This window comes from Monodelphis domestica, chromosome 3 (genome assembly GCF_027887165.1).
Source record: "Monodelphis domestica isolate mMonDom1 chromosome 3, mMonDom1.pri, whole genome shotgun sequence".
Taxonomy (NCBI): Eukaryota; Metazoa; Chordata; class Mammalia; order Didelphimorphia; family Didelphidae; genus Monodelphis; species Monodelphis domestica.
Genome location: NC_077229.1, coordinates 212,463,326 through 212,491,190, shown reverse-complemented (window position 1 = coordinate 212,491,190; position 27,865 = coordinate 212,463,326). Strand labels below are relative to the sequence as shown.

The 27,865-nt window shown below is 38.0% G+C and overlaps 1 protein-coding gene across 12 annotated transcripts in view; it reads left to right on the top strand.

Annotated features, from left to right (window-relative positions):
• Nucleotides 1-27,865, top strand: part of ATXN1 (ataxin 1) — a 543,129-nt gene that overhangs the window by 177,022 nt on the left and 338,242 nt on the right. For 10 of the 12 annotated variants that reach the window (XM_016431756.2, XM_056823470.1, XM_056823467.1 and 7 more), the window contains one exon: nucleotides 15,730-15,872. The gene's annotated coding sequence lies outside the window, so the exon portion shown is untranslated. Of the gene's footprint in view, nucleotides 1-359; nucleotides 4,771-15,729; nucleotides 15,873-20,737; nucleotides 20,811-27,865 lie in introns of those variants that run through there. The other 2 variants (XM_007487911.3, XM_016431758.2) reach the window with 2 other exon arrangements.

Below are 27,865 nucleotides of genomic sequence, written 5' to 3'. Positions count from 1 at the left end.
CTTCAAGTCCTAGCTAAGATCCCATCTTCAATAAGAAGCCTTTCCTGATTCCCCTTAATTCTATTGGCTTCCTTCAGTTATTTTCCCCCCAATTTATCCTGAATATATACTGTGGCCATATAGTTTCTTCCCACCCTGCCCACTACCTTTGCCTCCATCATTATATTCTGAGCTCCTTTAGGGAAGGAACTAGATATTGCCTTTGAATCCCTCTTGCACTTTGAATCCTTCTTGCTCATAGTAGATGTTTAATGAATATTTATTGACTAACATGGCAGATCTTTGTTTAAGAAATAAGGTTTTTAGGGTCAGGATCTATTTTCTATTTTTATCTTTTTATCTCTATAACCTGCTGCAGTGCCTAGTACCTACTAGGTGCTGGGTAAATGTTTGATGCAATGAATTGAATACTGCAAATGGGATTCATGTTCCATCTGGCTACATAAGTCTATTGAAGCCAGAATCGGAATCTTTTGTTTCTGAAATATGTTTCTCCTCTGAGTTAATGGGGGAAGAATTCAGATTTCAATAGTGAGTCCATCTGATGCTGGGGTTCATCTGTTGCCAGATATGAGTTTATGTAGCATCAATGCTTGTGATATCTACATGTTATTTAATTCTTATTCTACTAAAATAGTTTCTGAACCTTTGTGGTGTCATCATCTGTCTCTGTCTCTCTGTGTCTGTCCCTTTCTGTCTCTAAATCTGTCTCTGTTTCTCCATCTGTCTCTGTATCCCATTTTCTGAATCTCTGTCTTTGTCGCTTTTGTTCTTCTAAAGAAAAAAGCATCCGATAGTTAACTCAGGTGCAAATATGCTTTGAGCTACTGATATTAACATGAGTTCTAATAGGAATGCAACCTTGATCTTATTAGGGACTTTAGGACAAAGATGGAAATACTTTTATATTTTAATACTACCATTTTGAGTTTCTTAGTTTTCATTTTCTAGAACATCTAGTATAATTTCTGGAACAGGCACAGCTTAGTTTCTTTTCTTACTCTTATTTCACCTAAGCTAGAGAATAGTCATTCCAAATTGACCTCTTTAGCAGGGGCTAAGTAGTGAGAGAATGTTTAAAGATGTTAGCAGTACAGTCTAAGCCACTTGATTGGTGATTGAAGGATGCTACATCAATTTTCATGCCTAGTTGTGAATTACTGGGTGAATGGCAATATTTCATTCCCCTCATTCACCTAGAAGACATTGTATGGTAGAATAGAAGGAATGTTGGACTTGCAATGAGGAGTCACAGGTTCAAATTCTGACTTTGAATACCACTAGTTATATAATCTTGGACAAATCATCTAAACTGAGTCTTGGCTTACTCTTAAGTGAAATGGCAATAAAACTCAAAATATCCCTCTCCTAGGCTTATTGTAAAGAAAATGCTTTTTGTAAGCTTTATAACATTTCACAAATACAGGTTATTATTTTCACTCTACAGAGTCTGCATTATGTTAAAAGGTCATACATTTTGAGATGGAAGAGAATTTGTGTCATTAAAAGCAATTTCATTATTAGATAGATGAAGAAAAAATAATGGAGGAAAAATAAATAGTAGTTATTTGCCTGAGCTATATAGATAGTAAATAGCAGAGTTGGAATTTGGATCTGACGTTTTTGACTCCAAGTCCTCATATTCTTTCCAAAACACTATAATTACAAAAGAGGGGTAGAGTGAAGTACATACATTGCTAATGGGTATTTTCTGACTATGTGTTCTGATCTTTGTATTTTGAATATTTCTCTCCTAGAGGCAATAAGGTGGCCCAGTGGATAGAGTGCTAGGACTGGAGTCTGGAAGACCTTAGTTCAGATCCAGATTCATATATTTAATAGCTGTGTACTACTCTTGGGGAAGTTACTTAATCTCCTTCTGCCTCAGTTTTCTTAACTATAAAATGGGGATAAGAACAACATCTACCTACCTGGATATTTGTGAGAACCAAATGCAATGATAAATATAAAGGCTTTACAAACTTTAAAGTGTCAGATAAATGCTTTTATCCTCCTCCTCATTATCTTCATTATACTAAGTAATCAATATGTTGCTGACTTAGAAGGCACAGAGTTGACAATTTGATGATACTTGACAGGCTTTCCATGTATTCTTAACAAGCCCCCAGGGGCAGGGGTTGGCTTCAGGATACAAGTGAGGATGGTGATCAGGAAGGTAGGCTCTGAACTGGAGTGAACTCTGAAGACAAACAGTATTTCAATTATTTTGCTTATTGCTAGCCCTAGGGAAGTGATTTATCAGAACTTCTAAAGGGCCCTGTGAGGTAAAAAACACATTTTTCATAGTAAGGCATAATTACTCCCCATCCCCCTGTTTCTGCAGGTGTCAGAGAACCCAGCTGGTGAGTGGCCCATGGACAGCTCATCAGGAAGGGAACTAACAGGATGTGGGATGCTACCTTTTTTTTATTATTATTTTTTTTTATTTTTGCACTTGGCAGAGGAAGATTTCCCAAGTTCTTAATTGAACATTTGGCCTTATGGTGAAGCTGGTCAAAACTACAGCTAAATGTCATCTAAATGACTTTCCCAGCCTCAGAATTTGCATTTGAAGCAAGAGCAGCCTTAGGCAAAATTGTGAAGTAGACAGTTTTTCTTCTAGCTCTAAGACTCTCCTTTATCCCTCCCCAGTTTCACCTAGGGCCTTGGAGATCTTTCATCAAAATTTAATCTCAGGTAAGGACTTTATAAACTCCTACATCTTAAGATATAAACATGTGCTGAGGCCTTACTATATTACCTTTGCCAGACTTTTCTTTCTTTCTTTCTTTTTTTTTTTGCTTTACAAGGAGCTAGAAACTCATCTTCAGGTCTCTGTCACTGTTTCTGCCTCTCCCTCTCTTTTTGCCAAAAGTAGAGCCTGCTAATAACTTCTTAATTTGCCTTAATGATAATTTCAAACTCCATTCTCCCATGAGAATGTAAATTCCATGATAGGAGGGATTATTTCATTCTTTGTCTATGTATCCCTAGCACTTAGGGTAGTAGTAGAAGTCTAGAAAAGTTTATTGATTGATCAATTGATTAAAAAAATAAAGGAAGCAATAAAGGGATGTACTATTATGGATATGATTTTTACCAACAACAGAGAGGAACTGGTTGTTGGGGTGGAATTTGTAATAGAGCAGGAAGAAGAAATCTGGGAATAGTTGAACACATTTGCTAGATTTGGGGAGAACAGATTTCACAGGATTTAGAGAGGGGATGGAATCATTAAGTACAACTTTTGGCACAGAAAGAGCAAGCATTGTGATTTCTGAGCTCTTGCCAGGCAACTTTGGAAGACTGAGGAGAACTGGAGGGGTAATTGAGGATTAGAAAAAGACAAATATCTCAATATTCAACAAAAGGGGAAAGGATGGCTCCTGCTTCCTAAAGGTCAATGAGTTTGATTTCTATTCCTGGAAAATGTCTAGATTGTGTTATTAAAGGGATGATTAGTGAACAACTAGAAAAGGAAGCAGTGGTCTCACAAAGAGGCAGCACAATTTTATCAAGAAGAGATCATGCTAAGGGGGCAGCTGGGTAGCTTAGTGGATTGAGAGCTAGCCCTAGAGATGGGAGGTCCTAGGTTCAAATCTGACCTCAGACACTTCCCAGCTGTGTGACCCTGGGCAAGTCCCTTGACCCCCATTGCCTAGCCCTTACCATTCTTCTGCCTTGGAGCCAATACACAGTATTGACTCCAAGACGGAAGGTAAGGGTTTAAAAAAAAAAAAGAGAGATCATGCTAGACTAACTTCATTTCCTTTTAGGGAAGGCTTAATGATAGGGGTAAATAAAGGTAATGGTAAATCAGAGGAGTAATGTAGATATAATTGTAGCAAAGCAATTAATACAATCTCTCAGGTTCTTCTAATGGACAGGTTGAGGAGTACGAACTAAATGAGAATACAGTTAGGTAAATTCAGAACTAGTTAGATGGCCAAACCCAAAGAACTGGTTTGATATTCACAGGGAGGAAAGTCTTCAGTGAAGTGCCCCAGAGATGTAAGCCCAGCCCTACTTATCACTTTTATCACTGACTTCAATAAAAATGTAGGTGTTAGATAAGCAGACAAAGTTAGAAGGTGTGCCTGATATACTAGGTTACAAAGACAGAATATTGAGTCACTTGTACTGAGATTCAATGAGGATAGATGAAAATTCTTTTACTTGGAAATCAATTTATAATACAAGATGGGGGTCTAGCTGGTAAGTGGACAACTGGGTAGCACAACGAATAGAACTCTAGGCTTGAAGTCAGGGAGACCTGAGTTCAAATCCAGCCTCAGGTGCTTACTAACTGTTACTTTAGTGTTTGGGCTTAGTTTCTTCATCTGTAAAATGAGCTGGAAAAAGAAATGGCAAGCTGCTCCTGAATCTTTGCCAAGAAAACCCCAAATGGGGTCACAAATAGTTGGTCATGACTGAAAAACGACTAAACAAATCGCTAATTAGCAGTTTATCTGAAAAAGATCTTGGTGGTTTTAGTGAACTGAAAACTCAATTATGAATAAACAGTATTATATTACACCCAGGAAAGCTAATGCAGCCTTAGAATGAATTAGGAGAGGCATCACCTTCAGGAAAGTAATAGGTCCATTGTATTCTTCCTGATGTGTGGTATTCAATTCTGGACACCGCATTTTAGGAGGGAACCTGATAGAAGACAACAAAGTTAGTGAAGAGCCTTGAGATGGATGAAGTCATAAAAATATTGACTGAAGCACCCACAATCTTTGTCCTAAAGAAGAGGAGGTATCTGGGGTAAGTGTGCTAATTGACTTAAAGAGTTTGAATGTTTGTCATGGAGGAAGATGGAATAAATCCATTCTGTTTAGTTCCTGTGGACAGAACTAGGAATACTGGGTGGATGTTGTAAGAAGGCAAACTTAGGCTTGAAAAGTTCCCTAATAAATATGATGTTCAGTCATTTCAGTCATGTCTGACACTCCATTGACCCATTTAAGGTTTTCTTGGCAGAGATTAGAGTAGTTTGCCATTACCTTCTCTAGCTCACTTTATAAATAAGGAAACTGAGGCAAACAGGGCTAAGTAACTTGCCTAGAGTCACACAGTTAGTGTCTGAGGCCAGATTTGAATTAATAAAGGTGAGTCTTCCTGATTCCAAGCCCACTGCACCGGTGAACCACCTAGCTTTTCCCTCCCTAACATATCGTTCTATCAAAAAATGGAATGAGTTTCTTCAGGAGGTAATGAGCTCCTCTTTACCTAAGGTCTTCAAATAAAGGCTGCATGACACTTGATGGATATGTGGTGCCTAATTCTAGTTTTAACCCTTTTAACCTTGAAATTCTGAGAAGTTAAATCAAATGAATGGATCTCCAATTGTGTACTTTTAGGTATGATCATAAAACTAGAACCTTTGAGGTCATTTAGTTGAACTCCTTTCTTTTTCAGATGAGGAAACTGAGGGCTGTGGAAGTTAAGTTACTTGTCTGAGCCCAAGTTCATAAACAGCAGAGGCATGATTTGAACCCAGCTCCTCTGGCTGTTTATATTGTACCATGCAGCTTCCTTTTGAAGTTCAATATTGACACACAGATGACTTTTCCTGGAGCCCAAATTTCATATAAATGGCCCCTTGCCATTTATACTTGGAAATCAATTTATAATACTAGATGAGAAGTAGAAAGGACCTACTTAGACAAAACTATTTATAGCAGCTTTTTTGTGATGGCAAAGAATTGGAAATTTAGGAGATGGTCGTCATTTGGGGATTGGCTGAACAAATTGTGGTATATGTTGGTGATGGAATGCTATTGTGCTATAAGGAATGATAAGCAAAATGATTTCAGAAAAACCTAGAAAGAATGTCAGGAACTGATGCAGAAGGAAATAAGCAAAACTGGGAGAACATTTTGCATGGTAACAGCAATATTGGATGATGATTATCTGTGAAAACTTGGCTTCTCCCAGCAATGCACTGATCTGGGACAATCCTGAAAGACTGATGATGGGGAGTGCTCGCTACCTCCGGAGAAAGAATTGTTGGAGTTCTCTTTCACATCACTGTATCTTTGGTCTTATTTAGGGGTTTTGGTTATGTATGACTTTGCTCTTACAACATTAAACAATATGGATGTGTTTTGCATGATGATAAAAAAGAAAAAAAAAACAAAAGAAAAAATACTAGATTGGGGAGGGGTCTAGCTAGAAAATGGACAACCAGATGGCTCAGTGGACAAAGCTCTAGGCCTAAAGTCAGGAAGATCTAATGAAGTGTCTGACCAGGGGCTGGTTTTGGATTTCAGCATCTTCCTTAGGTGCATTTTCCTCGTGTAAATTGAGGACCATGGCCCCTTTACACTGCTTTCAGAGCAGTAAGGCCAGCTGCTTGTCTTTCCTGTGGATGGTGGCAAGCTTGTCCTCTCAAAGTTTCCAGTTAGAGTTACTTTTGCCACTGTATGCCTGTGTGCAGCCCTGTCACTTTATCTGTAGCTTCCTCCTCCCCGTGAATACTTCCTCAGTTCTAGATTGGGGTTTGTAGTAATCCTTCATTGAAACAAAATACTGTGTGCCTGTGCCTGTGCCTGTGCCTATCGAGATGTCCCCCTCTGAACTCCAGAATAGCTTTCTACTTCTGCTTCTCTGTGGTTCCGCCATGTAGGTCAGAGCTTGCAGGAGATTATGTTGCAAAGGCACATCGTTCTCCCCTGGATGGACGGCCAGTGGCTCTCCTAATTGCAGAGCCTGAAGTGCAGTGGAAACACATTCAGCAGGGCTTTGATGTGTGGGTGATCATGTAGGCTGAACCCCTTGGAGACACCGGGCTCTGACGAAGTTCAGGTTCAGCTTTCCTCCTTTCTACCCATGAAGTCCCCTGACAAAGCTCAAAGGAATTTTCTTTCCACCAGAGGTGTTTATAACCTCTAATTTGCTCCTCTATCCTCAGTCCTTTGGCAGGCTGCCCAAGCTTGGGCCCCATTAAGGTGGGGCTCATCTCCCAGCTCGCCCATTGCACTGGATGCAAATAAGGCAGGGGACAGACTTCCTGAAGAACAGGGACTACCATACCTTCCAGCCCAGCTGCCCTTGATGTTTGCATGTTGGCCACCCAGCAAGCCAATCAGGGACCAGAAAGGTGGTCACTGTTGCAGTAAGTAAATGAAAGGGCTTGCTTTGCTTCATGGGGGGCAGCTGGCCCAGCATGGGTGAATAAGCCCCTTTGCAGCTTCTTCATTTAAAGACTGAGGAGCTCCTTGTGCTGTCGGGGAGAATAGAAGCCAAGAGAATAGGCCTTAATGAAGATTCATTTTTTTTCTAGCTGTTTGGAGTTTGGGAAAGGCTTCTCTTTGGAAGAAAAGAATTCAACAACTGCTTCTGTAGTATTTGCTACAACCTCAGAAAGGTTTGCTTCATGCACTAAAACAGGTTCTGACCTCATTTCCCAGAGGAGTTATAAATGAAAAAAAAAAGAGGAGTCCTAATTAGTGCCTCATTAAGTACTTACAGTGAAGTATGATAATTCTCTTGAAAAGATAATCTAGTTGATGAATAAAAAGCCAGACTCACCTTTAAAATAGCACGAGAATACAAAGTCTTTGAAATCAAAGACTTCTTTTTCACATTGGTGAAAAATTACAATGTTTTAATGGGTCCTATACATAACAGCACAAAGGATCCTTCAGAACATGCTGATGTTAGAAAAGTTAGCTATCCTGAAAGCTGTCTCATAGCCTGAGTTTCACCTGAATGGTTCCAGACACAATCCCCAATCCCCCCCACCCCCCATGTCTTTAAGCAACAGCACCAAGTGCTTTAAAAACCAAAATTCAGACACTCTGTTTATGTACCTTATAGTAAACAAATTGAAGCCTGAGAGCTTCCTCTTTTGAGAGGGGAATGTTCCCTCCCTTAGTTATTGCCTGGCTGCATTCCAGTGGGTTTACCAGACTGAAAAGGGAAAGTACCAGTGATTGTGATTAAATTGAGAGAGCCATATTGGAACCATGCTTAATTAAAACAGTGTGAAAACTTAATAAGAGACTTCAGGAACCCAGGATATTAACCTGAATCTTCAGATAACCAAATTATCAGGCGCCCCAAAAAGAGGCATCAGAAAGACAGCGTAAAGGAAAAGAACTGCATTGGAATCAGCCCCTGGCTCTGCTGCTTATCACCTGTGTTATTATTGCTCCATATTCCCTGCCTTAAAATGATAATATCCTGGGATTATGCCCATCGAGGTGAAGAGGGGAACTCCTGCCTTCCATCTGTGAAACTAAGGGGTTGGTGCTTGCTTTGGCAGCATATAGCTTTAAAAAGAATGGAGGGAGAGGAAGACTGGTTTGGTGTCTCCAAGGTCCCTTTTAGTTCCAATTCTTTTTGCTCTCTAGTTTGTTTTTTATTTGGTGAACTTTTTCACAGGCAAATCAACCCATTTTGCAAGTTATCCAGTTTCTTTTCTCTTTGTTATCAACCTGTAACTAGTCTCCCTCCCACCTTCCCCATAGAGAGAAGCATTTCTTTTTGATGCTCCCCTCAACTAGTGACTATAAAATACCTAAGCAAATGGCAGTCTGAAAGGTAGAGCTACTGATCTTTGCTTGTTCCCCACCCTTTATTTTAATAATCATAAATTGGCTATATCTTATTTTACACTACAGTTTTATACTCTTTTGACCCTTATTAAACTCTTAATTCTGAGTTTTATGCTCTTTTCAATATGAGTGAACTCCAATTCCAATTCTGACTCTATCAGATAGTATAGCACCAAATGCTTTAAATTGACGGTAATCTTACTCTTTCTTTTTCAAATAAATGTCCTTAAATGCTACCCTCAAGAATATGGTATGTAAAAGGAAAAGGAGGTTAATGAGGGAATCATTTCCTGTGGCTCTTTCCAACAGAAAGATTTGGTTGGGAAGAAGGTCAAAACCATTTGGTGAAGACCAACTCTCTCACAAACACCTTGCCTTGGCTAGTTTCATTGCTAGAAAGAGTGGGGCTATTTCTTTTCCAGATTCTTTCAAAGGTGTTCTCAGCTCTAGCATACCTTTCTTGTGGTTGTGGCCTGACTGTCTAGGCTATGATGATTAGAATTCTGAGCTCATCTATATGTTCCTTCCTTTTTACTGCTTGTTCCTTTTCATTTTGTTAGCTCTGAACCTTGTTTCTACTAGATCTGTCTCTACTGGACACATCCACATGGAGGTACCTAGTGAACATGGACTAGTCCAAAGCTGAGAGTTTTATCTAGGATAGGATGCCTGTCAGCGTGGGGCTCTGATTCCTACTCTCTAGTAGGATGAGGAGAAGGACTACTCTTTTGTATTCTCCTCAAAGGTAATTGTCACAAAGTGCCAGAGCAAAACAAAATCTGAAGGACACAGTTACTATAAAATAAAAGTCACATATGTAGCAGTCCACCCCTAGCTATGGGCAAGGGAAACTGTTGGTATGTACAGATTGTCTTAGAAGAGCATGCTCAGTATTGCACATGGCTGGGAAAGCCTCTGACCCTTGACCCCAGCTTCCCCCAGGTTAGGCGGGAACACAGGTTTCTTTGTGCTCACCTGGTTAAGAGAAACCACACCTATACCTTGTCATTAACCAATGAGAATAATCCCTATGTACTGTGTATATTTGCATATCAAAGATTATATTTAGCCCAGCAAGCTCTGCCTCTCTCTCTCTCTTTCAGGCTAGCTGATGGCTGTCCTGGCAGGAGCTTGGCCAGAGGCCAAGCTCCATTTTTAGACTTTCTCTATCTCTTTCATCTCTCTGACCTGTGTGGTATTAAATGTGGATCTCTGGACTGGTAAAAGCCTTCAGAAGGGTCCTTTGATCAAAGCTTGGCTGTGGCTTATGGATAATTAATAAAGACTCATTCCTGCCACCTCATATCTCTAATTTGACTCTGTCATCCCCCTCGTGGTATCTAAAACTTCTATCCTGTCTCTATCTTCCTACCTTAAAGCTTCTCTCCCCTCTGAGGAAGCTTTAACATATGAGCAGAAGCCAAATGAAACTTTCTGTGAGATATTATTTGGAATTATCCATGTTTCTGTTTCTCTGTTTCTCTTTCCCCTCCATGCCTTTCTCTTTCTCTTCTTGTCTCTTTCCACCTTTCTAATCACAAATTGACTATATGTCATTTTGTACAATAATTTTATACTCTTCTTTGTTGTTTAGTCATTATGGGGTTTTCATGGCAAATATATTGGAATTGTTTGCCATTTCCTTCTCCAGTGCATTATACAGATGAAGAATCTGAAGCAAAAGAAAGTTAAATGACTTGCCTAGGGTCACACAGCTAGATGGTGTTTGAGATCACATTTGAACTCGGATCTTCCTAACTCCAGACCCAGTTCTCTATCATCTGAGCTATCTAATTGCCTCTTGGTGATTAGTAAATGCTGAGTGCAAAAAGTGTCATGCCAGAAATTGATAAAGCACCAAACATTGAATTTGGGGTAATTTTACCCCAGGTCATGATTATTATAACTATAATTCTAGAACCATAGAGTTAGAACCAGAAGACCTTAGTGTTCATCCATTCCAGTGTGGCCTGTAAATTTCATCATGGCCCCATCCCCCATAATTTTCTAGGTTAGAAAACTGAGATTTACAGAAGTTAAGTGTTTAATCTAACATTATATGACATATAGAAATGGAAAGACCTTAAACTGGAAATCATGTCTCTTAAGTTTCACAGCAAAACTTTTCCCACCATACTTTACTGCTTGGGATCAGTTTTTTGTGATGTTGTTCCCCAAGATATCCAGGAATTAAATGGACATCATAAACTCTAGGTGATCTTTTTTATATACTTCAATGTTTTGCTCTCTTTCTAGTCTTTCTCTCTTCTGGTATTTTGTCCATTCAAAATCAAAAGAAGGTTTAAGGAAAGAGTTCCCATTTTCCAAAATCCTGGTGGGGAGAAGAATGGTGTGTCCACATTAATACTTTAGGATATAGGAAATGCCTCTCTTTATTTACACTCATCACTTTGTGCCAGGTTTTGAGGTCTTTTTGTATCATAAAATAAAAAAAAGGAACAGCTTAAGAGAAGAAAATGATCTCTTGCCTCTTAAAATGATTCAGCTGTTAAAAAATGAAAGGGTAACCCAGAGTTTGCCTTTGGCCAAACTCTTTGGAGTGAGTTTTGTCATAAAATAGGGAGTCCATAACCTTTTTGTAAGGAAAACTTTTAATTTCTCCAAGACTTTAAGATCTCAAGGGGATGATAAAATAGGGTGGAGAGGTAGGTAATGATGACAGATTATTTGCAGGGATGTGCTGGTAGACAATCCTTATGTAGTTAAGCTTAGAAGAACATTACTGTTAGCCCAGATAGAACTGAATGAAGGATGGTGGAGATGTGACTTCAAAGTGGCAGTCAGTTCACAAATCTGCCAGGTTAGGCTTTGAAATCTTCTGGTAGGAAGGAAGCAAACATTTATTAAATCCTCCTGTTGCCAAGTATTTATCTAAGTACTTTGCAAATATCCCTCTTGGTCCTCACAACAATCCTAGGAGATAAGTGCTATAATTGTCCCCATTTTATAGTTGAGGAAACTGAGGTAGGCAGAGATTAAGTGCCTTACCTAGGATCACACTTGGTAAGTGTTTGAGGCTGATGCTCTAGCCACTGCATCGCCTCTCTGTCCCTAGTGGATTCTAGTTTAACTGCTGGGGATGCCAGTCCTAAAGAGTAGATTATCTGGTGGTTGTGAATATAGAAAAAAGCTCCTTTGAACATCATTAGTTTCTTGTGAGGTCTTTGTTCCTTTCTTGCCAACATTAAATATGTAGTTTGGCCTTTTGAAATTGATGTTTGTGTGTACATTGTGATGGAGCTAGAGGAGCAACAAGCTCACAAAAAGAAATTGAGGCAGATATGTAAGGAATTGAGGCTTAGGAAATAAAATATAGTAAAATGGAAATTATGAGTCATGAAATGGATTCTGTGATTATTTAAATCACTGATGCTCTCTGCTGGAGGATGTATTGTCACTAAGACACTAGGAAATTATTAGAAGTGTGGAGGGAATTAATTGTCCAAGGAATCTACACTTATTTTTCACCTGACTTAAGAATAATGTATGGAAACAAATGTAGTTGTATGCATATTGTATCTTGAAACAATGATGTGATGGAGGAGGCTAGTTGGACTAGAAGGCAAGAGAGCTGAGTTCTAATCTTTACTTATACAAATCATTCACTTCTCTGGACCTCAGCTACCAGTTTCCTCATCTGTAACATAAATGAGTTCATACTAGATTGAAGGAAGAAAGGAAGGAAACCAATACCTACATGCCAGGCATGGAAGAAGCATTTTACAAATAGGATAATATTTGATCTTCACAGTGACTTTGGGAGAGAAGTTTAAATCATTTCCCCTATTTAAATGTTTACTTAAATCCCCATTTTATTTAAATATTTATTTAAAAAGGTTAAATGATTTGTCCAGAGTCATATAGCTAGCAAGTATCTATGGTAGGATTTGAACTGATAGCTTTCTGACTTTAGGTCCAGCACTCTTTATCTACAGTACCACTTAGCTGAGAGTTCCCTTCTAGTTTTAATTTTAAGTATTTTTGTTATATGAATCTGAAAAAATAAAAGGGGAACCCCACTTATTTAAAAGTAGTATATTATGTTTGTGTATATGTATACATATAATATATAGTTAAATATGCTTTTGTCCTGAGATCACTCAGAGACCTGTCTATGGTTTGATGTTTTAGAATGTACTTTTAGAAGGAACTTGTATATCATTATTATTTTTAAAATAACTTCAGCATCTTTTATGAAATGCTGACACCTGGAATTGAAAATGCTGAGTTTCCTGCCATTTAAAATAGACATATTGGTAGCTTCATTGCTTTCCCTGACAACTGACCATCAGAACCCTAATGGTGTCAGACCTTGTGAACTGTTCTTAAAATTAATCTTATTTTTTGCATGAACCTAAATATTATTCTGATTGAATTATTAGAAAATCATTGTGGGGATTATTTGTTCAGGTTTAGAGTTCTTCTTTGTAAACATTTGTAGGCCAATGTATCTGTTCCTGTTTTTCTTCATTTTTTAATATGAGTGAGTACCTGTGGTGTGAAGATCCAGCGTTTTCCAGCATTTTATTCTTCAGGCATCCCTGATTTCCAGATGTGCATATTCCTCTCTACTGAGGCAAATTAGAACTTCTGTATACAGTAAGAGATGGTGTCCACATAAAGTTTCTGTGGGAGAAAACTTTTTTTAATGTAAAATCGAAACTATTTCTCTGGAAGAAGCAGATGTGCGGAGGCAGGACAACAACACTTGGTGGACAAACTTCTGGTGATGAGCTTATCTGTGCTGAAATATTTGGTCCATAGACACTAGACACACAGGAGGTAATGGCCCTGGGCCCCAAACTTTCTTAACTCAAGGGGACTTAGAAGAATTTATGCTCTTCTGGCACTGACTTCTAGAGCATGGGGTCATCTTTATGGCATATCATGGTGAGGTATCAGAGGAGGATTTAAAAAAATATTTTAAACACCTACCTTCTGTCTTAGATTCAATACTGTGTATTGGTTCCAAGGAAGAAGAACAGTAAGAGCTAGGCAATGGGGGTCAAGTGACTTGCCCAGGGTCGCACAGCTAGGAAGTGTCTGAGGACAGATTTGAACCCAGGACCCTCCCTTCCCCTAGGATTGGCTCTCAATCCACTGAGCCCCCAACTGCCCCCTACAAGAGGACTTTGATGGAATTGAAACATTGCATTGCTAAATGAATGTGACCATTGGATTAGATCATACACTTTAAAAGGTCTGGTAATAAAATAGCTGGGGGCTTTGAATTTGTTCTTCTAGAGCTTGTTTTCCCCTGTCACTCTACCAAACCATAAAAAAGGGTATTAAAAAATAAGGTTGATAAATTGCTTACTTTGAGCTTTAACACTGGGCAAGTAGGTACATGGAGTATGGATAATAATAATAATAATAATAATAATAATAGTTGTTATCATAAATAATAGTATTTATATTTAAATAGCACATTAAGGATTGTAAAACCCTTTACATATTGATCTTCTTTACATTTTATCTCCACAAATTCTGTGATGTGGATATTATCCCCATTTTACAGATGAGGGACATGAGTCTGAGAGTAGTTAGGCAAACTGAGTCACATATGTAAATATCTAAGACAAGATTTAAATTTAGGTCTTTTTGACTCTGTGTCTAACACTTTAACTGATAACACAGAATATTAAATATAGACAGATACATAAATATACATATATGGAGAGATAATAAAAACAGTATTTTAATGACTTCATCAATAACTTGGATTTTAAAATTGTCCTATCAGATGCTTTATTGATTTATAATCAGTCTTTTTTCTTTTTTCACACCGTGGTTACAAGACTGAGGTCACTTTTTCTTTGTCCTTTCTATAGCTTATTTCATTTTACTTAGGAAGGCAGCCAAATGCTTTCAGACTTGACTTCAGACACTTATTGAGCAAGTCACTTAAGAGCTCCGCCTGCCTTAATTTCTTCAAGTGTAAAATGAGAATAACAATAATACACCTACTTTTCAAGGTAATTATGAGGACAAAATGAGATGATATCTATCTGTAATGTGCTCCATAAATGAGAGCTATTCTATATGTAGACCACATATAGAAAATGTTTGCAATTAATTCATAAAATGTTTTGACACATTGATTAGATGAATAACTAAGTGATATTTATAGAGTTGCATTATTAATGCCCAGCAATCACTGGTAATTGATGAACATCAATCTTTGTTCAGTTCTTCTGGCAACAGAAGCAATATTTGGCAAAATTTTATAATTATTTGGGTTAAAAACTCATGAAATTTGAATTACCATAACTTTTGTACCTGGCATGTGGATTTTTGTAGAAAGAGTTTGCACAGCCAATACTTCTTCATTACTAATGTCTGTGTGCCTTCACAGGGTTTGTGAATTCCTAAATCAAGGATTTGGTCACCAGCTTAAATGGGATAGAGTATAACCTTGTTTCAAGTCTTGTGGCTGCCACTCTACCCTTTATTTTACTTCTTTAGTACTGTTAATTAGATCTTTTCAAAAGTTTTTCCTATGGAATTATTTCATTTAAAGCATTTCTTAGAGTCTTCTTGACTTAGCAATTTATAATACTTCTCTAATTCTCTAATCTAAGGATCTCAGTTATATCAAATGTGAGAGCTTCTGCCACTAATGTGGGTCTCAGCTTTAGCCCACAGCTTACTAGAGAGTTTTGGGAAATTGCTGCATGTGAAAAACTCATCATCTTATAGCCAATCTGGTCATGAGCCTCCCTGAATTTCTCTAGGCTGGGCCTTGGAGGACAAGCATATAGGCTGAAGGTCCTTTCCAGTTTGGTGGAAGCTATGAGAAAGCTCTATGTTCCATTAGGATATCCTTTGAGAAACTGGAATCACTTTCACACTTTGATGAAGGGGAGAGATATAAAGATGGGAGAAGGGGACAGAGAGAGTAGGAGGGAGGGAGAGAGAGAGAGAGAGAGAGAGAGAGAGAGAGAGAGAGAGAGAGAGAGAGAGAGAGAGAGAGACAGAGACAGAGACAGAGACAGAGAGAGAGACAGAGAGAGGGGGGGGGACTGTGAGTATTTGTATATCCAGTTAAATTAGGGAATGAAGGAACCTGAAAGCTAAGTGTAACAAATATTTTTTTTAAGCTTTGTAATTCACTTCTTTTTTTGTTTTTTGTATTTTACAGACCTGGGCAGTCAATATTTATTGAATTTCCCTACTGCCACTACTTTTGATTCAAGCAGCATCTGCCTGAAAAGACCTTCCAGGGAGAATGAATTCACTGATAATGCTTCTACCTTCTTCATCCTGATGAAAGCACATGTACAGGTAACCATCACCCACCTCATCCGACCTCTTCTCCAGCTATAGGCTACATTGCCTTTGTGCTTTGATGATTTTGGTATGCCAAAGTAAAAACTTCCAGTTGCTCTTCATAGATATCACATGTAGCTGGTAGAAATCAAATGAAACTGATTCTGAGTGGTTAGATAGGGACATGGCTGACAAGCAAGAGAAATGAAAGTTAGATTATCTTATTCCAAAGAGCTGTTATACAACTTCCATTGGCATGAGTGAAGCTTAATGAGATTCCCTTCTGAGAAAGCAGAAAGGGATTTAAAAGTTTTTAAAAGGTTTTTTCCTCTTAGCACTGCTTGATGTCTATTTCCTTATATCTGCAATAATAAAATTTTACTTCTTTGAAAAGGGATGTTGAGGGGAGAATAAAGCTTGTTAATATAGAGCATCAGTATTTGTTTGCCCCAAATTATGCAACAGTGTAGTTTTGAAGTCTTTAAGCTATGGCAGGTTGTGGGGGGTAGAAGGCAAGACTATAGCAATGCAAAGGAATTTGGTGTTGATCCTCAGACTCTTCCTTCTTGACTCTGTACAGACTGTGACCCCTGTATCTAGAACATCCTCCCTTTTCATTTCTGCCTAATAGAATCCTTAACTGCCTTCAAAGTGTAGTTTAGATGTTGTCTTCTTTGGGAAGTATTTCCTAATCTATCCCTCACCCTGCTTGTTATGGTTTTCTACCTTTTGGAATTATTTTGTGTTACTTTTATGTAGTTTGTATTTAATAATCTGTGTAGCATATGTTTGTAGAATGTTAAGTCCTTGAAGGTAAAGAATGCTTAATTTTCTCTGGGCTAAGCATAGTGCCTGGCTCCTTGTAGGTGCTTAGAAAATATTTGCCCAAAGGAATGGAAATTTCAGTGTCCTTTAATTCTTTGTTTCTTTATTTGTAACTTCCTTCCTTCCTTCCTTCCTTCCTTCCTTCCTTCCTTCCTTCCTTCCTTCCTTCCTTCCTTCCTTCCTTCCTTCCTTCCTTCCTTCCTTCCTTCCTTCCTTCCTTCCTTCCTTCCTTCCTTCCTTCCTTCCTTCCTTCCTTCCTTCCTTCCTTCCTTCCTTCCTTCCTTCCTTCCTTCCTTCCTTCCTTCCTTCCTTCCTTCCTTCCTTCCTTCCTTCCTTCCTTCCTTCCTTCTTCCTGTACTGTGCATTGGTTCTAAGAAAGCAGAGTGGTAAGGGCTAGGCAATGGGGATTTCCCTGGGTACCACAGTTAAGAAGTATTTGACAATTTAAATTTGGCTTCCTTGACCAAGAACTCTTGGTATCCTTTCAACATTCCTCATGCTGATTTCTTACTACCCAAATAAACAAATAGACCAGCTATAGAAAATTAAATGATTATAATACCTTAAGTCTCAATATAGAGAAAATATAAAAATTGAGACTTTGCTAGAGTCATTTACTTTTCCATTTTTCTATGCTTGTCATAAATTATTTAACTGAGAGGTAGACTTACTAATTAAAATTAGTATAGAAATGTGAGGAAGAGAGGCAAACATTAATGAGTATAAGACTGTAGTTCCAAGAATCACTCGGTCAACAAGCATTTTTTAATCCCTTACTATGTGTCAGGCACTGTGCTAAGAACTTGGGCCACAAATCAAAAATATTCTCTGCCTTCAAGAAAGCTAAATGAGGAGACAACATTAAAAAAACTATGAACAAACATAATATAGATATGATGAATTGGAAATAATCATAGGGAATTTCAGCTCTAATTTCCCTAGGAAAATCTTCTGATAGAAGGTGAGATTTTAGCTGATTGGAAGGAAATCAAGAGGTGAAAATGAGGAAGGAATATATTGTCACAGACAGTGAAAATGCAGAGATGGGAAATGGAATGTCTTGTCAGAGGAGGAGCAAGAAGTCAGGTGAAAAAGGGCTTTGGTGTCATACCTCCTTGCATGCTTCTTTTATTTTTTTTCCTTTCACCCAAAAGAGAAATTACTTTAGTTTTCTTGAAAAAAGGAAAGTGGGAGCCTTCAATTCAGAGAGGCTTATAGAAAGAGTTTTACTGAAAGTTATGAATTTTGTAAGAGTTAATAATCATGTAGCTGGGTGATTCTGAGAAAGTTTCTTAATTCTTTTTGCCTCAGTTTTCTCCTCTGTAAAATGAGCTAGAGAAGGAAATGGTGAACTACTCCAATATCTTTGCCAAGAAAACCTCAAATGAGGTCCTAAAGAGCTGACTGAAATGGCTAAACAACAAAAATATGGGGCTTGTTCACTTCAGAAAGGTCCACAGTATATTTCTAACATGCAATAAATTACTTTTCTTGTCCATTATATTACCTGGGTGAGATCTCATACCTTCCTGGCCTAGATTTTCTTCCTCTGTGAAATGAGAGGGGCTGATCTGATAATGCCTAAAGATCCTTCTAGCTCTATCGCTTTGATCCTATGGAGAGAATAAGGAGAAAGGAAGGAAAGAAAGGGCATAGCTACAGAGAGGTGAAGTGAGTAATAAGAGAGGTATATAGTGCCATTGAGAGAATCATAGAGCTTTTGAATGTAAAAGAAGAATCCTTCTATTTTCTTTTATTCAGCCCTGTCTTTTTTCCTTACGACATCATCTCAAGTCTAATGGTCATGATTTGCTTTGTATTTAGTGTATTATATTTATAATTGTCATGGATAAATCCCCTAAACCTAGTGGGTGATTTAATATTTAGTTTACAATGCTATTTCCTTATCATAAATACATATTGATTAATCAAGCTTTGAAATGATATCCTAGTGCCATAGAGTATCTGATGTGCCTCTCAACATACCTAAATTACAACTGAAATTTGAGGGAGAAGAGGACTCTGTTTTTGCAGTTTGCATGTCAGACATATCATTCGACTTCCCATTTCTGTGTGTTTGCTCAGGCTGTCTATCCCTCATAACTTGTAATGTACTTCCTCTTCATCTCTGCCACTCACAATTCATAATTTTCTTCAAAGCTCAGCTCAAACACTGCTTTCTCCTTGAAGATTCCTGTTCCCTACAGCTGTGGAAACATCCTCCTTTGAAATTACCTTGTGTTTTGTTGTATCTTTATTTCGAATATATTTATTTTGTACATGTTGACTTAACGAATAGAATGTAAACTCCTTGAAGGTAGGGAGTGCTTCTTCTTGTCTATTCTGATGTACCTAGCACAGTGCCTGGCACAGAATAGATATTTAGTAAATATTTGACTGATTGAAGTCAGAATCTGGTCCATAAACTTGTGAAGGACTGTGTCCCCTAGATTTATAAAGCCAGAAGCATGCCCTGAGCTCAGTGTATAGTACTTGCCTAATTCTCTGAATGGATGATCCCTGGTCTCTTATAAGACAAACCACTCAACACCACTTAAAATTGCCAGGGAGCATTTCGTTCTAGTGTATTTGATTTAGAATCTCCTTTAGCTATGCAATTCCCATTTGAAAAGTGAAAAGACAGTCATCTGGGTATCTGCAATCTTTGAGATCAACCATTGAGTCCAGCAGTTTTCATTTCAACCATTCTCAGAGAGACTGTGAAAGAAAAACATGTAGAAGACTTTTATAGAGACCCTTTTGCAATCAAGAAATTCACAAATCATCCTTTTTTTCCTAGTATCACTATAAAAATGGAAGATCAAGAACACTTCTTTATTATTAAATTCTACTTGTCTTTTATGTTACTATGGAAAATAGCACATTTTGGCTTTTTTTTTCTTTTGACTGTTGCAACTCTTTGACTTGTTCTCTTCTCTTGTCATTTCCCTTTCTTTATCTTTTCCCTATTCATTCCCCCAGTATAGCTTGGGGACACCTTCCATACTTATTGTACCATTTCAGTGTTAGAAGGGACCTTAGTGACCAGCCAGTGAAACTTGTACCTGAGGAAGAAGCCTTTCCACAACTTGAGTGATACTTCAAAGTCTTTAGTAAGGGAAAAGTCCATTTGCTTCCTAAGACAGTCCTTTCCACTCTGGCACAACTAATTGTGACAAAGATTTTCCTTCCAAAACTACATTAACTTTTATGTAACTTGCAATTCATTGCTTGCCTTGGGGGCCAAAGAGAACAAGGTCTTCCTTGCACGTCATAGCTTCGAATACTAGAGGCTGCCTAGAACTTTGCTTTTCTTGGCTATATGTCCTCATTTCCTTCAACTGATCCTCGCATGGCATTTGTTTGAAGCCCTCGCCATTCCGATTGGCCCCGTTTGGACTTTCTCCAACTTATCAGTGTCTTTCCTGTGCTGAGGTGCCCAGAACTGAACACAATAACGCAGGTGTGATCCAGCCAGGGCAGAGTGCATTGAAACAATCACCTCCCTAGACCTGGACACTATGACTCTATTTACATAGCCTAATTTTACCTTAAGTTTCTTGGCTATCATATCTAGGCATTTTGGTGTCTGAGTTGATTTGCACTGTAAATTTATACTAGTTTGTATTCCACTTAAAACTCCAGATTAACATTCAGTCTCTCCTCTCCTGAGGTGGGATGGGGAATGGAAACCCCCCTTTTTTATGATATTTGACAAGTCTGGCAAAGTGAAAGTTTCCTATTTAAAAGATGTGGGTATATATACATGGCTTTTTCCATGAAGGCATAAAACTGTCTTGTGATGTATTTGAGTTTTGAAAGAATTTGCCAATTTAGGCATAAACTCATTTACTCTTTGAAGGTTTTGTACAAGATATAATTGATCTCGTCACAAATGCCCACAGAGCCACAGAAACTCATACAGGATAATTTAGAACATTTTGTCACAGACACAGAAAAACATTATTGAAAGAAGATGATATCTAAGACAACTTTGCTGGCTTTCTGCATTGTCTTTAAAGAGAATTTCAGTGACTTTTTTTTTCCTTCCTTAGATCTAATCCTGCAGTTATATGTATTGGGAAACCACATTATTCAAAGCAAAGGGCAATAAGCACAGATTGGAAGGTAACTTGTTTATATTGAAGTTCTTCTACTTGCTGTTGCTTTTTGAAATCATGCACATCTCCCAATAGACTCTCAGGGCAGGAAGTGACATTAGAGGTGTTCTAGGCCAACCTACCACCAAAAGCAGAAATCCCTTACACAAAGCCCTTCTCGTATCTCTTCATGACTTCTCTGAACTCCTTCTCTTCATTCTGCTAATGCCCGTGGCTCCGACTGTACCAAGACAAACTGTTGTTGCCGCCATGGTGGTTATACAGTCATTTCCTCTTGTCTGACTCAATGAGAGCTTCTTGTCCCCTCTTCCTTGCCTGAAACTGTTCAGACATTTTTCCCCACTCTAGTCTCAGATAAAGAAATGTTCCATTCTCCAACCTGCCCTGCAAATAATTCCTGTATATGTATTCCTTTTTAAACCTTCACCTTCTCTCTTAGAATTGATAGTATTGGTTCTAAGGCAGAAGAGTGGTAGAGAGCAGGCAATGGAAGTGAAATGACTTGCCTATGGTCATACAGCTAGGAAATGTCTGAGGCTAGATTTGCTCACCGACTTCACATCTCTAGGTCTGGCTCTCAAACCACTGAGCCACCTAGTTGCCCCCTGTACATGTACTTTTTTTTTTTTGAGATGAACAAATATATTATTATTTTTAAAATTTATTTATTTATTTAGAATATTTTTCCAAGATTACATGCTTCGTGTTGTCTCCCTCCCCTCTTCCCTCCCCTCTCCCTGAGTTGACAAGCAATTCCACTGGGCTACATGTATCATTGTTCAAAACCTATTTCTTTTGTACATGTACTCTTAATCCCATCTCCTTCTATCTACTCCATCAGATTGCCCCAACTATCTTCTCCACTCTGTCTTTTCTCTGTTGCCTACAAACAACCTTCCAGCTACTTTCCATCTACTCTGTATTTACTTTGTATTATTTATATGCTATTTCCATTTTTTCCCTCTTTAGAATGTGAACTTCTTAAGAGCAGGGGCTGTTTTAACCTTTCTTTGTATTCCCAATACTTAGGCCAAAGCTTAGCATATAGTAAGTACTTAATAAATATGTTTTTGTTGATTGGAATATGGCCTTCCAACTTTTCCTTCAATACTTTGTTTTGTCATTGTGGAAATATCAGTCATCTTTTTTGTGTACAGTTAGTACCTGCTTCAGAAACTATAATAAAGGCCTTATTGCTTTGGGATACAAGCAATTAGATCTAAGTTATCAAGAAACAAAAGACTTGTCCTCAGACCCTTCCAACTGTGTGACCATGGACAAGTGTCACAACCCCCATTGTCTAGCCCTTACCACTCTTCTGCCTTGGAACCAATACACAGTATTGATTCTAAGAAAGGTATTGGTTAAGAAAAGAAAGGAAAAGAAAAGAAAAGAAAAGAAAAGAAAAGAAAAGAAAAGAAAAGAAAAGAAAAGAAAAGGAGAATAAATAACAGGTTCATGTCCCAGTGGGCCAATTGGAGCTTCAAGAAAACACAAGTACTGAAAACAGGTGCCTACTGAGTTTTTCACTGATTAATCAAGGCAATACCGGTTACCTGTTGACTGACCAAATTCCATTGCTGCTAATGATACTCTGCAAATTGCCCCTCTATTTCCACCCACTCTTACCAATTATTTCTTTGCTGAGAAACATTTGCTTTCCACTTTTCTCCCTTCTGTCTATTACTTCTTTACGTAGGATCTTGATGAGCTATAATGACATTTATGGTTATAGGTTGAAAGGTTTATCTTCCAGCGAGTCATTAAAGATTATCAATTACTGTGGGTCTTCTAAGTATCTTTTTGGAAATGTCCAGATACTTCATAGTATTGGGTAAGAAATTTTAATATCTGATCTGTTCCCTTAAAAAAACCTTTCTATAACTGCATTGCATTATAATGGATTTCTTCTGTGTTTTATTCTGAGATGGGGTCCATAGGCTTCATTATGTTGTCAAAGGGGTGCCATGAGAATGCCTGGCATAGTAAGAAGTGGTCTAGCAGATAGATACTTGGGGACTATCCTTGCTTTTGCCACTTTTGATTTGTGATTTTATTCAACCATTAACCCTCCATGAGCTACTGTTTTCTTACCTATGAAAGTAATAATAACAACAATAATAATAACTAGAATTTATTTTGCTTGAAGGTTTGCAAGCACTTAATACTAATCATTTTATCCTCATAACAACTCTTCTGTGTATCCACAGAGCCTTCCTTAATGTTGCCTTCTCTTTTCAAAAGGATCAATAATAAATAACACATGTAGGTGCTATTCTTCTTCTTCTTTTACAGGTGGGAAAATTGAGTGAGACAAAGGTTAAGAGACTTGTACAAGATCATACAGCTATTAAGTGAATGAGATTAGATTTGAACTCAAATCTTTTTGACTTCAGTTTTAACACTCTATCCACTGTGCCAACTGGCTGTCTATGAGTATTTATTAAGCACCTACCATCTGTCCAGAACTTAAAAAAAGGAAATTACATTTTGTAGGTTTGTAGGTGGAATCTTCAAAAAATGAATTAAACTATACCAAAAAATATGAACACACATTATGGTCAAGGTGACATGAAGAATACTGTCATTCTTATTTAGTTCCTTTTGACATATGCATTGTAGCTAGGGAGCTAAAAGCTAGTGATCTGAGGACAAAGAAGGAAATAGTACCTTCTTGAAAGGAGTTTATGTTGAAATGGGGAAATGAAAAGTAAACATAAAAATATAGAGATTACAATAAATAAATACATATATCCAGGTAGTAATTAAGTACAAAGTAGTTTGGGAGGGAGGTTGGGAGAGGCTAAGACTTCAGGCAGGACATGGATAACTTGAGCTGTTTCTTAAAGGAATAAGGGTTAGAGGGGAGACAGAAAAGCACTCTGAGGTGGAGACTAAGAGAGAGTCCATCCCAGACACATGGGAAAGCTAGTGCAGTGGAGATGGAGGGTCCAATGTGAAGAACAGACATATGGCCCCGACAATTGATAGGGAGGGGAAGATCAGTTGGAGTCCTATTGCCCAGGTCTTTAAAAGATGGCTAACATTTTTCAACTTTAAGAAATTTTTATTTTATTACCTCTAAGTCAACTTCCAACTCTAACAAATTTTACTATTTTTCTGTTCTGTCACTCTAGTCCTTACCATTTCAAAGTCCTTGTAGAGTATTATTTATATAATCTGGCTATGTATTTTAGTTCTTGGCTTTTTTCCCCTTTCATTCTTTGTTCCTTTCCTCCTGCATGCTCAGGTGGAGCTAATGACCAACTTTTCCCAGGATGATGATATAAATACTCCTTCCAACTGCAAATCCTACTCTCCCCAAGTGCTTGAGACTGTAAACTGATATACAAACCATACAGAAGGATCTTCACTTCCCTTGCCACTGAAATCCATCCATCTCTAGAGTAAATTTGGCATTTGTTTAATAGCCAAGCTGCAATACTCATTTTGACAGTTTAGGGAAAGGAGTGAAACAGAAATAGCAGTTTCCAAAATAAATCCAATTAAAACAGAAGGGAGAGTTAAGTTAGGAAGAGGATAGTGTACCCCCAAGCCGGCTTCTCTCTTCTCTGTTTAAATTAGGTAGATTTCAACTTCAGAAGCTTTAATGAGATCTTTTTGCAATGGGAAGGCACTACTGTTGCAGGCTGTGGGTATGCACAGAAGGCAATTTGACCTCCAGTCAGGAATCTCCCACATGCACCAAAATATTCAGGCTAGTCTAGGATCCCATCGTGCCATAGCTTTTGTTTTCCTTGTATCTTTTCTGTGTGCTAATTATCAGGTTCTGTGTGCACATAAATAGCTCCTATTTTTATAATCATCCTCCTCCTCTGATGCATACAATATTGTCACCACTGAGTATTTTAGGACATCAGAATTCACTGGCATAGAGGTTGTGGGTAAGTTTCACAACTGTAGGAGGGCATCATTTGAATTTGGTTCAGTCAGGAAGAAACAGCAGAGTAGAATGGAGAGCCCTTCTGTTTATATGTTCCAGGATTCTGGGATCAGCTATGAAGGGAAAGGAGAAATTGGGGGAATTCTGGGAAAGGAAGATCTTGAAAAAGTACCTGGCAAGTTGAATGGAGCTTGGGTAAAATTTTAGAATTCTTTTGATGTGCTGGAATGTGACCAAAGTTATGGTACAGCTTCCAAAAGAGAATCAGAACCAGGAATAGGTGAAAATAAAAATATTTCAGTAAAGGTCACAGGAGTCTAAAAAACCAAAAGAAAGCTCCAGCTTTGGAGTAAAGGCAAAGACACAGGTCCAAAAGATCATTTTATCAATAACATAAGAAGGAATAATGAGGCACTGTTTGAAAGTCTGTGAATAGTGCTCCCTTTTCCAAAAGGAAGGTTTTAGGGAAGAATGGTAAAGAGAACAGCAGATGAGGGAAGGGACCTTGACCTCTTAAATTTATAATGTTTTATACTGCAGAACTTTAATAGGAATTTGGAGATCATAGGTCCCAAGGGAAAGGTAGAATTGGGAAGGAAATATGTATAAATCTGCTTTTGACCTATTTGTGAGATGGAATCATAATGGATTCAAAGTAGAATCAAGGAAGGAAGATGGTGTGCAGGCCTTTAACTATTTGCAAGGTCCACTAGTGTCGAGAATAGACTATGAGTGACTGTAATAGGAACCACTAAAGTAAACTTTACCTTAAGGCAGGATCTAAATATCTAGGTAGAGTGCAATCTATTAAACATGGCTACAAAACCAACATATATTTTTGCATACATTTTTTGTCCTGAAATTTTCTGTATTACCAAGATGTTAAAAAAATCTTTTCTGGTGAGTTTCATAACAGAGTGTTCCGTATGTAGTACCCACTCTCCTACTGAAATAGAAACCAAATTATTTGATAGTGAATACGGCATCTGTATAAGTCTAGAATTACAAGATGAAAGAAAGTGGAAGAAAGGCAGTTGATTCAATTTTTACTTATGATATCATCTGGCTTAATTGAATAATCCTCATTTAAAGAGGTCTGAACAGGAAAGGGCGGGGGTACTGTGAATTATGAACAAGAGTTAAATTGAGTAGGATGCTGATAGATATAAAAATTGAAATGGAGAAGGTACAGCCCTGTAGATCTTTAGAAAAAAAAAGTGTGGGCTTGCAGGCTGAGGTTCTCTTTATGCATCAGCCCATCTGTCTCGTTAGTTTCTGTCTCTTAATCACAGACTCCATGAAGTGTCTACTTGTCTTTTTTTAGCTTTTTATCTTGATCTCCCACAAAAGTTAAGGGAAGGAAATCAGTTCAGTTGGATTACATACTGTGTGTATGCACGTGCATGCCAGAGAAGGGAAACGAATGGTAGCAGTATGTAATCATATACATATGCTAGTGCTTGCATATGTGTTCAAGGGTGTTTATAGGTATGAACATTGAGAGTCAGCTGTCAGGCAGTGGAAGGAACTCGAGATTGGAGGCAGACACTAGTTCTGTGCCTTTCCCTTATCCCTTATGTGACCTCAGGCAAGTCACCACTTTTCTGGACCAAAGTAGACCCTTCTGTTTGGACTAGAGGACCTCCAAGGCCCCTTCTGCTCAAAATCTGTGATCCCGATGAGCCTTTAATACACTGCATAGGTGCATGAACTGAATGCATTGTGGCGAGGCAGACTCAGGCTGACATTAATTAGGAATTAGCCATGTGAAACCACGAAAGCAAATGCTTTCAGCATTTACTATCATAAAGTACATGATGATGTAACATGCTGCCTGTGTGTATGTGCAGGAGAGTTTGCTTATTCATCATTTAGAACAATAGTGGGAGTTAATATTTAACAGATTTAAACGTCAATAAAAGCCTGGGAGTACAAATTCTCTATTGTGAGGAGCTCTGCAGTAAAGGTACTGTACTTTATTCAGATGTGTCTCTGCTTGCTTGGAATGCAAAATGCTTTGAATAAAGAATATTGCAGAACACAATTTGTGGCAGAAAATTTGCCCCATCATTCGGGATATTATTTAGGATGTTTATGGTGCTGAATTATTTGTCTGTAGAAAAGCACAACTTTGTTTGCAAATCAGAGTAGCAGTATGTTGAAATGGAATAGCTGAAGAAGCTCAGTGAGTTCCTTTCTGATTGATAACATTTCCTATTTCATCCTCATTATATTGCCTTAACGGAAAAAGAACTATTGAATTTGAAGTTGAAAACTGGGTTAAAATAAATGACTTTTGAGGGTGTTTTTTTAATTATTATTAGCAGTTTTCTGCTTTTCTATTAAGGCATACAGACACTGAAGACACTAAGTGCCTTCCGCACTTAGATTATACTTTCATTGTGAAAGGCTAATACATGAATAATTGGCTTGTTTAAAATGCTTAGGATTGTTGCAGGAATTGCTTAGGATTGTTGCTGGTTGGTCATCAGCAATCCATGGACTCCATCTCTTTCAGGCAAATGAAATGTGGTACAGAGAAAAGGGGTTGTGTTTGTCATCAAGGGAATTTGGGTTTGGATCTTGGCTTTTACACTTATCACTCTGTGTGATCTTGGCCAAATAATTTTACTTCTCTGAGACTTAGTTTCTATGAGAAATTTGATGGGATTAATTCTCTTCTAGCTTTAAATCGGTGATCTGGTCAACTGTATGATAATACTAGACTTCATATTTCTTATATGCCCCATTATGTTGAGGAGTGACTCAAGGACCAGCCTTAAAGTTGGAAAGTCCTGGGTTCAAGTCTGATCTTTATACCAACATTGATATCCTGGGCAAGTTAATCAACTTTTCATTACCCCTAGGCAACTCTAACATGATTAATAACAGAGAAGGTGCTGTTCTGCATCTGTGGATAGAATTTCCATATGGGAAGTTTCCTCAACTAATGAAATTACAGATCTGGGCCAATGAAAAAATATGCATATTTGTGTCTACTACAAGGAAGGTAGTTTCATGAGACCTGGGTTTTCATTTTACTCCTCTCACACAATGGAGAACTTTGTAGCTTTTTTGGTTCTCCGTTTTCTAATCTGTAAAATGAGGAGGATATAGTAGATAACTAGCAGTAACTCTCTGGGCTAAGTTGATGGGTG